We start from the raw sequence: 8,210 nt of genomic DNA on the forward strand, positions 1-8,210 counted from the left end.
TTGGTTTGGCTTGTAGCTCTTCCTTCAGAGCATAATTTTTATCATATAGGTCCAGTTTATCTTTGAGGAGAGCTTCAACTTCTTTATGTTTGGCCCACATCTCGTTTTTTGGAGCCTCATTTTATTGTACAGTCCCACTCTTTTTTGTGGAGGAAATAATTTTCAATTTGAAATTGTTGGTTTTTTTTCAAGTTTATTGAGCACTTGATTGTCATGCGCAGTTCCTCATTTGGTCTGAGTTGGACCTTGCTGCATAAGTGGGAGTAAACCGGAGTTCCCGGAGAAAACCCACAACACTGCAGTGGGCAGATTGCAAGCTCACGGTCAGGACAGAGAGTGAATCTATTTCCCCTGTGATTTCCTCAACCACAAAAGGTGGTGAATTCCTTTCACATGTCATCCCCTCTCCTCTCATCCCCTATTGTCTTATAGTACTGGCTCCTGGCAAATTTATTTCATATACTGCTGCGTCAGGATTTTGTTTTGCTCAGCCCAAGACTTTCTTGGGTCTGTAACTATATCAGGATCCCACTGGATTTTGAGCTGGCCTTCTGGAGCTTCTCTTCCAGGGTCTTGTTTTGTTCTCTTAGGGAGTCGTTCTCCTGCTGTATTGTGTAATAGCTCTGTTCGAACATCATAAGTTCTGGCAAACTTCTTTTCATCCAAAATGCCCAGTTATGGGTCCTCACAAGTTTGTTTCATTGCTTCTTGTGCAGACTCTTCCTCTTGTTGGCTGGCATACTTGTTTTCTTGCTTAAACATTTTGTGTTTTTGCACGATCTTGTTGGCAGCCTGAATATCATTTTGCAGGGCCCGTGTCTGCTCTCTCATGCTTTCTTTTTCATTTTCAAACCTGCTTAAGTCTGTCTGTAGCGTTTCACTATTTTCTTGTTTCAGAAAATTGATTATACATTCCAGTTTATTACAAATGCATGGAACAGCTCTCAATCTTTCAATTAGCTCCTCAACCTTTTTGTCCTTATCACGTACCTGTGCATTCAAATCATATATTTGTACTCTTTTCATTGTTATTCTTTTCCTCAGTTTTAAGTTCTTCCTTTATTGCCGTCAGTTGTCTTTTCAAAGCCTTATTTCTCTTGGACAGATGTACTTTCTCCCTGTGAAGGTCATCATTTTCCATTTGTTTGGATTGTATCTCTTCCATCAGAGCCTCAATTTTCTTTTGTGTGACCCACGGCTCATTTTTCAGAAGCTCATTTTCATTGCACAGACCCACTTTCTCTTCGAGGAAAGCTTCAATTTTCTTTTGTGTGACCCGTGGCTCATTCTTTCAGAGCCTCATTTTCATAGTTGAGCTGCTCCTGGCAAATTTGTTCATATACTGCTGAGTCAGGATTTTGTTTTTCTCAGCCCAAGACTTTCTTGGGTCTGTAATGTGGAGTAAAATTATTAACAAAGTTGTGCTCTAGGATTAGTTCCAACATTTTTTTTGAATTAAGTACGAAGTAAGATTGACACTATGATTGTTGCTTATTTAACCCGTGTGTTCACTTTGTATGTGTATGACTAGTCTATCATATTAGAAAAAGAAGAGTTAAGATTTTATTTTAGAATACATAAGTTCACATACTTATATGTCACAGTTATGTTTACATAGTTACATATCACCTTATGTGTTCACTGAACCACTGGTTAATATTTACTGTATTAGTCACTGAAGCACTGTTCAACATTTTAGTGTCTTGTCCACTAAATTACTGAATCTCATTAGATTTACAGCTCTGGCTAAGAGAGTCCACGGTGAATTTATTATCACCACTGGTCTAGAAGTGAGGAGAGTTGCAGGTCACTGGAATTCCAAGGTTAGTGAGACAGAGATTAGATCTGGACGCATGTGGAGGAGAAAGCTTTAAAGGTAGAAACATTATGCACACACACACATGTACACACACACGTGCGCACACACACACACACACACACACAAGTACATATGAAGGAGCAAAGTGTATTTTGAAAAGAAAAAAAAAACCTTAACAAATGTCACCATGTAACTAGACCCTTACTCTTCCCCAAAAGGGCAGGGCCTGAACAAAACTGGAACAATGTTCATTTAATGCAATTTGCCTCAGTTTACCCCTATATTGAGTTCCAATACATCGCTTTAAGTGTCCATAAGCGCAGTAGGTGACACTGGGCCACCCTAGTTTTGTGCATCTAATATGCACTGGTTCCTCAGTTAGTATTTAGAATGCAGTTCAGTTACTCTTCTTTGTTTGATGCATCAATTTTATGTGGTACCAGGCCTGACCCCAAAAATTTTTTTAAAAGTAACAAATAAAACATTGAGATCTCAACGTAGAAGGAAAAGACGCAAATCCTCGCCAAAGAAAAGGAAATCCTTTGTAGGTCCTACCACCCTCCTGGAAACGAGTGGCCAATTGTTTACATTCTCAGTTTGCACATGCATAATTGCACATTGACTGTTGACTGCTGCACATGCTGCTCCCATGCAGCATATATTCTCTTATTATATTCTTATATATTTTTTATTATATTGCTGCATTTGCTGCTTAAAGTGCCTTAGATTTTGTGTTACTTATTTATCTACTTTATATTTCATTTGTATTTTGTGGCATTCATGTGGATGATTGGAATACGGAGCATCCTCTGTAGGCATCTCAGGTGGCATCCAGTCCTTGGATGGTGCAGCTCAGCCCCTTTATGAGTGGACTTTATAAAGGAAAAAAAAACCCCAAGCCTACACGCAGTAGTGCAGGACAATCCTTCAATGTGCAAAATAAAACAAATAAATCCATCTAAATAAACCACTCCTGCATTACATTTGCATCTCGAAAAAAATTAAATCTCTCTTATCAACATATTTTCTTCTGTCTTTCATATCTAGATATTGGCCAATAAACAATACGTCAAAAAAAACCAGAGCATGGTCAAATCACCTGTGGAAGGCTCAAAGCTCATATTGAACTTGTAGCAGGTTTACAGCGACACCCAAGGATGTGCATGGAAGTATACAGCTTCCAAAAACACATGGGTGCGCTAGCTTACATTTCACAGGGCTAACACAGCTAACCACTCATAGCATTCATATTTTTTTTCAAAAAAAAATTGCATATCCTGACTGGTTTTATAATTAACAATGTACTCCCATCTACACAACTTGTACATTGAAAAAAATAATGTAAATGATTCATGCATCTAAAAGTACTGACTCATCAGGATATTCTTCAATGAATAAGTTCACTCTCCTCTGTTTTTTCAAATTACTGGAATCTACCATAACACCTTTGTGCTCAGGAACAATATTTTTGAAGCTCAACAGTATTCCTTAAGGCTGTTTCTCACATTCGGCCCCAGAGAGTGGAAGGAAAAAGTTCTTTTTTTTTTTTTTCCTTCCCCCAGAATCTGTCATGATTCGGTTCCGCTGTTTCCGGTCAGGCTTTTATTTTCACATCACTTCCTGTTTTGTTTCACCTCAGTTTTGGCCCTTTTATTTAATCATCATTAGTTCACCTGTTCCTTATTGTTTGCACCTGTTTTTGTTTCCTTTTAGGCAGCGTCCTCCCACAGGACGCTGCCAGATTGTTCTAGACCCCAGCTCTGACTTTCCAGCATTCTTATCTCGCCTGATTCTCCGTGTCTGACCTCCGATACCTGTTTGTTGACTACCGTTTTTGCCTGTCCCCTTCTAGTTCTGTTTGTCTGCAGTATACCGACCTCTGTGCTTTCCCTTGACTACCCTAATCTGGATCTCCTGGCTATTCCTGTCTACCGGCGCCGACCCTGGATTGTTTGATTGACCTGATTTTGCTTCTCGGACTTTGTATTATTTTACCTGGTTATTTCCTAGTAAAAATATCTTCTGTTATATCGCTCGTCTGGTCGTATAATTGAGTCCACCACACAACACCGTTTGTCGTCTTTACACGGCAACCCTGACAGTACAATCTGGCCAAAACATGGACTCAACCAGCGACTGTATGGTGCCTTCACGATCCATGGGAAACAATACTTAGTGAATAATGTTACGTTTACTGGGGAACAAAATAGTAAAAAAAGAAAGTAAATTAAAAAAAGGAAAAAAAGTATATAGACCACCAAAATTACATGGGTTACACTCTCCCCTTCTAAACGGCATGAGTCCCTTCATGCACTGTTGTCTAACTGGGACATTTTTGGAGGTGAAAGCACAGATTTGGAGAATGCAATACCCAGCGTTTGGAAGAAAGAACTAATAGCCAAAGTCAATGGCTTTTCCACTTTATCTTAACCCTATAAAGCCATTTGTATCATATTTGATACGTGAGGTTTCTGAGCAAAAAATTGCCAAAAATTCCCCATGTATCCAATGTGATACAAAAGAAATAAACATAAACTAAATAATATGGCACCTCTATTCGTATATGCCTGGACTGTCTGTCTATGCATATATGGCAAATAAAAATCATAAATCTTGAATTTTGAATCATATTTTGGAAAGGTTTAATAAACATCTCAGTTCCAAAAAATTAGAATGTTCTGGCTAGGTTTTGATGTGTCAGGCTTTACAAGGATAAGTAAGCTTCTGAGGTGGGCTTCTTTCTCTATCAGAGCACCTCAACTCTACTGCCTCTTCAGCAACCATATCAGTTTTAGCTCCAGTTTCAGCTTCCCCCCACCGACTATAGGTTCTGGTGGAGTAAGCTCTGTGTCAGTTGGGATGGGAGGAATCTGGAATGTTAATAACAACATGGTCTGAAGATTTAGAATCAGGATGGGTCAACCCAACACTACTTGTACCAGGGACTTCATGTTGTCTGTTGGTGGTAGGTATGTCAAAATCAGGTATGGACGCCTGGGGCATCATACTGGTGTCAGGAGCTGATACAGGGTCACGTCTGAGTGACTGGGACCTGGAAGGGATCACTTCTGGTTGATGTTAGGGCCTGTTTGTGATGATTTGTGGCTCCCATGTGCCTATACACATTTCCTTTTCATCACTCAGCTTACCCTCCTTACTGTACATTCCTTCAGTGTTATTTGCTTTAACATTGTTTTATTCCTGTTCTCATCTTCCTTGGATTTTCATTTTGGGACATGGATTCAGTTTGGTCCTCAACAAGTAAAAACCCACAAGGAAGGAGCAAATCCCTGTGCAGGGTGCGGTGTGGACCCTCCCCAGTTTCTGGTTTGACAACATAAACGGGACTGCCCTTGATGCGTTTTATAACAATATGAATATTTTGTTCCCAGCGATTAGCAAGTTTGTGCTTCCCTCTAATGTTTAAGTTCCTTACTAGGACTCTGTCGCCCATGAACAGCTCAGTAGCTCTGATCCTCATGTCAAACCGTTTTTTGTTTTTTTTTTCCCCTATCTTTTGTGAGTGTTCAGTTGCAAGGGCGTAGCTTTCTTGGAGGTTTCGAGGAAACTTTTTGATGTAATCGGAGTAGGATCTGTGGACAAGATCAATTGACAGTCTAGGCTGCCTGCCAAACATAATTTCATATGGGGAATACCCTGTTGTGTTGTTTTTTGTACAGTTATAGGCATGTGTCCATGGCCTAATAAAGTCTCTCCAATGGTACTTATCTTTTTCCTCCAGTGTGCCTAACATGTCTAAGAGTGTCATATTGTACCTTTCCACCAGGTTTCCCCAGGGATCATAGGGAGTGGTACGCATTTTGGTTGCCCCAGTCAGTGTGCAAAGCTCTCTTATGATCTTAGATTCAAAATCTCAGCCCTGGTTGCTAAGCATACGACTAGGGAACCTAAAGGGAATAATAAGGCTCTTAGCACTAAACCAACTCCCTAAACTCTAAAAAACATGCTCGTAAGCACAATAAGTACTACTGTAACATAGCAAAACTCTCTACTCTAATTTCTAATTTCCTAATTTCCACAACTTTCCAATTTAACATACTGTACAATACACTGAAAATAAACAGTCATAGAAAATAAAGAATAACCGACCAGGTGATCCTCCTTCCCCCACACATAACACAGTTTTAATTATACACATCTGTACTGTAAAACAAACAGCTTCAATGCAAACACTTCCTGACAGTTTAACACAGATGTTTCCACATGCATACTCGGGCGAAAAACCTTCACAAACATTAATTTTGTAACTTTGGCGTCGTTTGAGTCATTCATTTGACTTTCTCTGGTGAAGGAAAATTCCCGAGTGACCCCCAGGCATCCTGGCTCGATGCCTTTTCGCGGGCAATCGCCAAAAAGGGCCTGCATTGGATCTGAGAGTAAACAGAAAACAGACATAGTAAGATTCAAAATATAACACGTCATAAACATGAGTAATATGCTTAAACTAGCATGTAAATATTCTGTAATGTTTACTGTAGCTCATACTGTAACATGCTGTAATATAGTTCCATTACACATAAACACCTACACCTCAGAAAAATCTCCTACTCATAATTCTGCAATAATCTGCTGAAATAAAATGAAAATGATTAAATGAAAATACTCAGCAATATGTGATTGGATAATAAATGTGTAAAAATGATTATATGTAATTGATTCATCTGTAATTTGAATATATGAAGATGTGATGTGATGACATCCATTGTCTGTCGTCAGCTCATCCTCCTGCAGTTTCACTCGGTCGCCACCTGGTAGAGCTCTTCTCCGTCTTGTCCTCTGATGTCCAGCCAATCTGTTTCAAGCTCTGTTGCAGCTTCATTCTGCTTCACTTCCTGTGCCATCATTACCATCTGCAGTTTTTTTCTCTCAACTGCTCTAAGTATCACTGACCTCATCACAGGAAGGCAACAACAAAACTCATGGCCACTACTCCAATAAAGACAATTACCACTAATCTAACCAGACCTTGTTTCCAGCCACTGGTGGTATTCACTAACCAGTTGATCCAACCCATGTTATTATTCTTACCAGCATTATCCTTCACTTCAGACCTTAAATCCCTAAGCTTTCTCATAGCCTCCGTGAAAGCTCCCTCAGGAGCTGTATGTCCTGGTATATAAGTACAGCAGTACTCTTCTATGAGAGCACACACACCTCCTTTTTGTGCTAAAATCCAATCAAGTGCTTGTCGGTTCTGCCAGGACACAGCACTTGTAGCACTCACCTGCTCTCCTAATGCACCTAGAGCATCATCTGTGAGGCTCTAGGTGCTGTGTGCTGTTGGTTGTAAAAAAATGTAGTTTATCCACTCAAGTGTTTTTAATTGCAGTTATCCAGGGTAAGATAGACTCGAACCCTGATGCAGTCTCATGTCTGGCTTTGAACTCATTTGGGATTCCAAGTGGCTGGCCAATAGTGTTTAGACACACTGTGGGATCTCAAGAATACGCCCTCTTGCTTCTAGCACTACCATTCCTAGCCTGCTCCACTGAGACAAAGGTAATCAACTCCTGAGCCACCTGTACTCTAGCACATCTACCTTCCCAGTTGATTGGGAGAACTGAATACAAATTTTGTCCACCACACCACCAAAAGTGATCAGCTAATGCTATAGTTTGGTCAAAATAAGGACACCCTGGTGTTAGGATTGGATTTCAGGAGTTAAAGTTATTTTTCTACTTATCATCAGTATTATTTTGCTTTTATAATGGAAAAGTCCAGTATGACTATTTGTCTGTGTTTCATTAACAGCTCCATGTATCAGTATTAACCTGGCTCTTATGCATGCGTTATAGTTATAATATTCAGTTTTGAGACAACTTGTAATATTTCTTGTCTTGGTGAAATGTGCATAAATTGATTGCAGCGATAAGTGTCATCCTGAAAACTATAGATAAGATGCTGAAGGACCTAAGCGTCCTGCATGTTCATTTCTGAGGAAGGGTCGAAGTCAAAACTACCTTTAAAATATTTATTACAATCTTGATGAAGAAAACAATATTCAAGACAGGCAATACAGAGCTCTGGGTTCTGTCTCTATCTGAAGCCCTATCACACAGAGAAGTCAGTGCATAGCTGCTGCAGGAAGCTGGAACCACGAGTTTCCTCTGCATAAAGAATTTATAATGAGAGTCATGCAAATGATCTGACGTCATCCGGGTTGTCCTTCATCCTCGTTCCTTGGTTGGTTTCTTGACCTCGTTCTGACCCCTCATTTGGTGATCTTGTCGCCAGGCAGATTTTGAATTCTCAGTACAACATATCCTGACCTTTCGACCTAGACATTACCCTCCTACATATGTCTTTATAAACAGTTAGTTGTTGTCTGCAGATTCAGGAAGAGCGCCAGCGTTGCTATGAGACCTGGTCT

The 8,210-nt window shown here is 39.9% G+C and overlaps 1 pseudogene; it reads left to right on the plus strand.

Moving 5' to 3' along the window:
• LOC109960454 (olfactory receptor 1F1-like) overlaps positions 1-5,432 on the plus strand; it is a 33,917-nt pseudogene extending 28,485 nt beyond the window's left edge.
• Positions 5,433-8,210: the final 2,778 nt, after the last annotated feature.

This window comes from Monopterus albus, unplaced genomic scaffold (genome assembly GCF_001952655.1).
Source record: "Monopterus albus unplaced genomic scaffold, M_albus_1.0 scaffold47.1, whole genome shotgun sequence".
Taxonomy (NCBI): domain Eukaryota; kingdom Metazoa; phylum Chordata; class Actinopteri; order Synbranchiformes; family Synbranchidae; genus Monopterus; species Monopterus albus.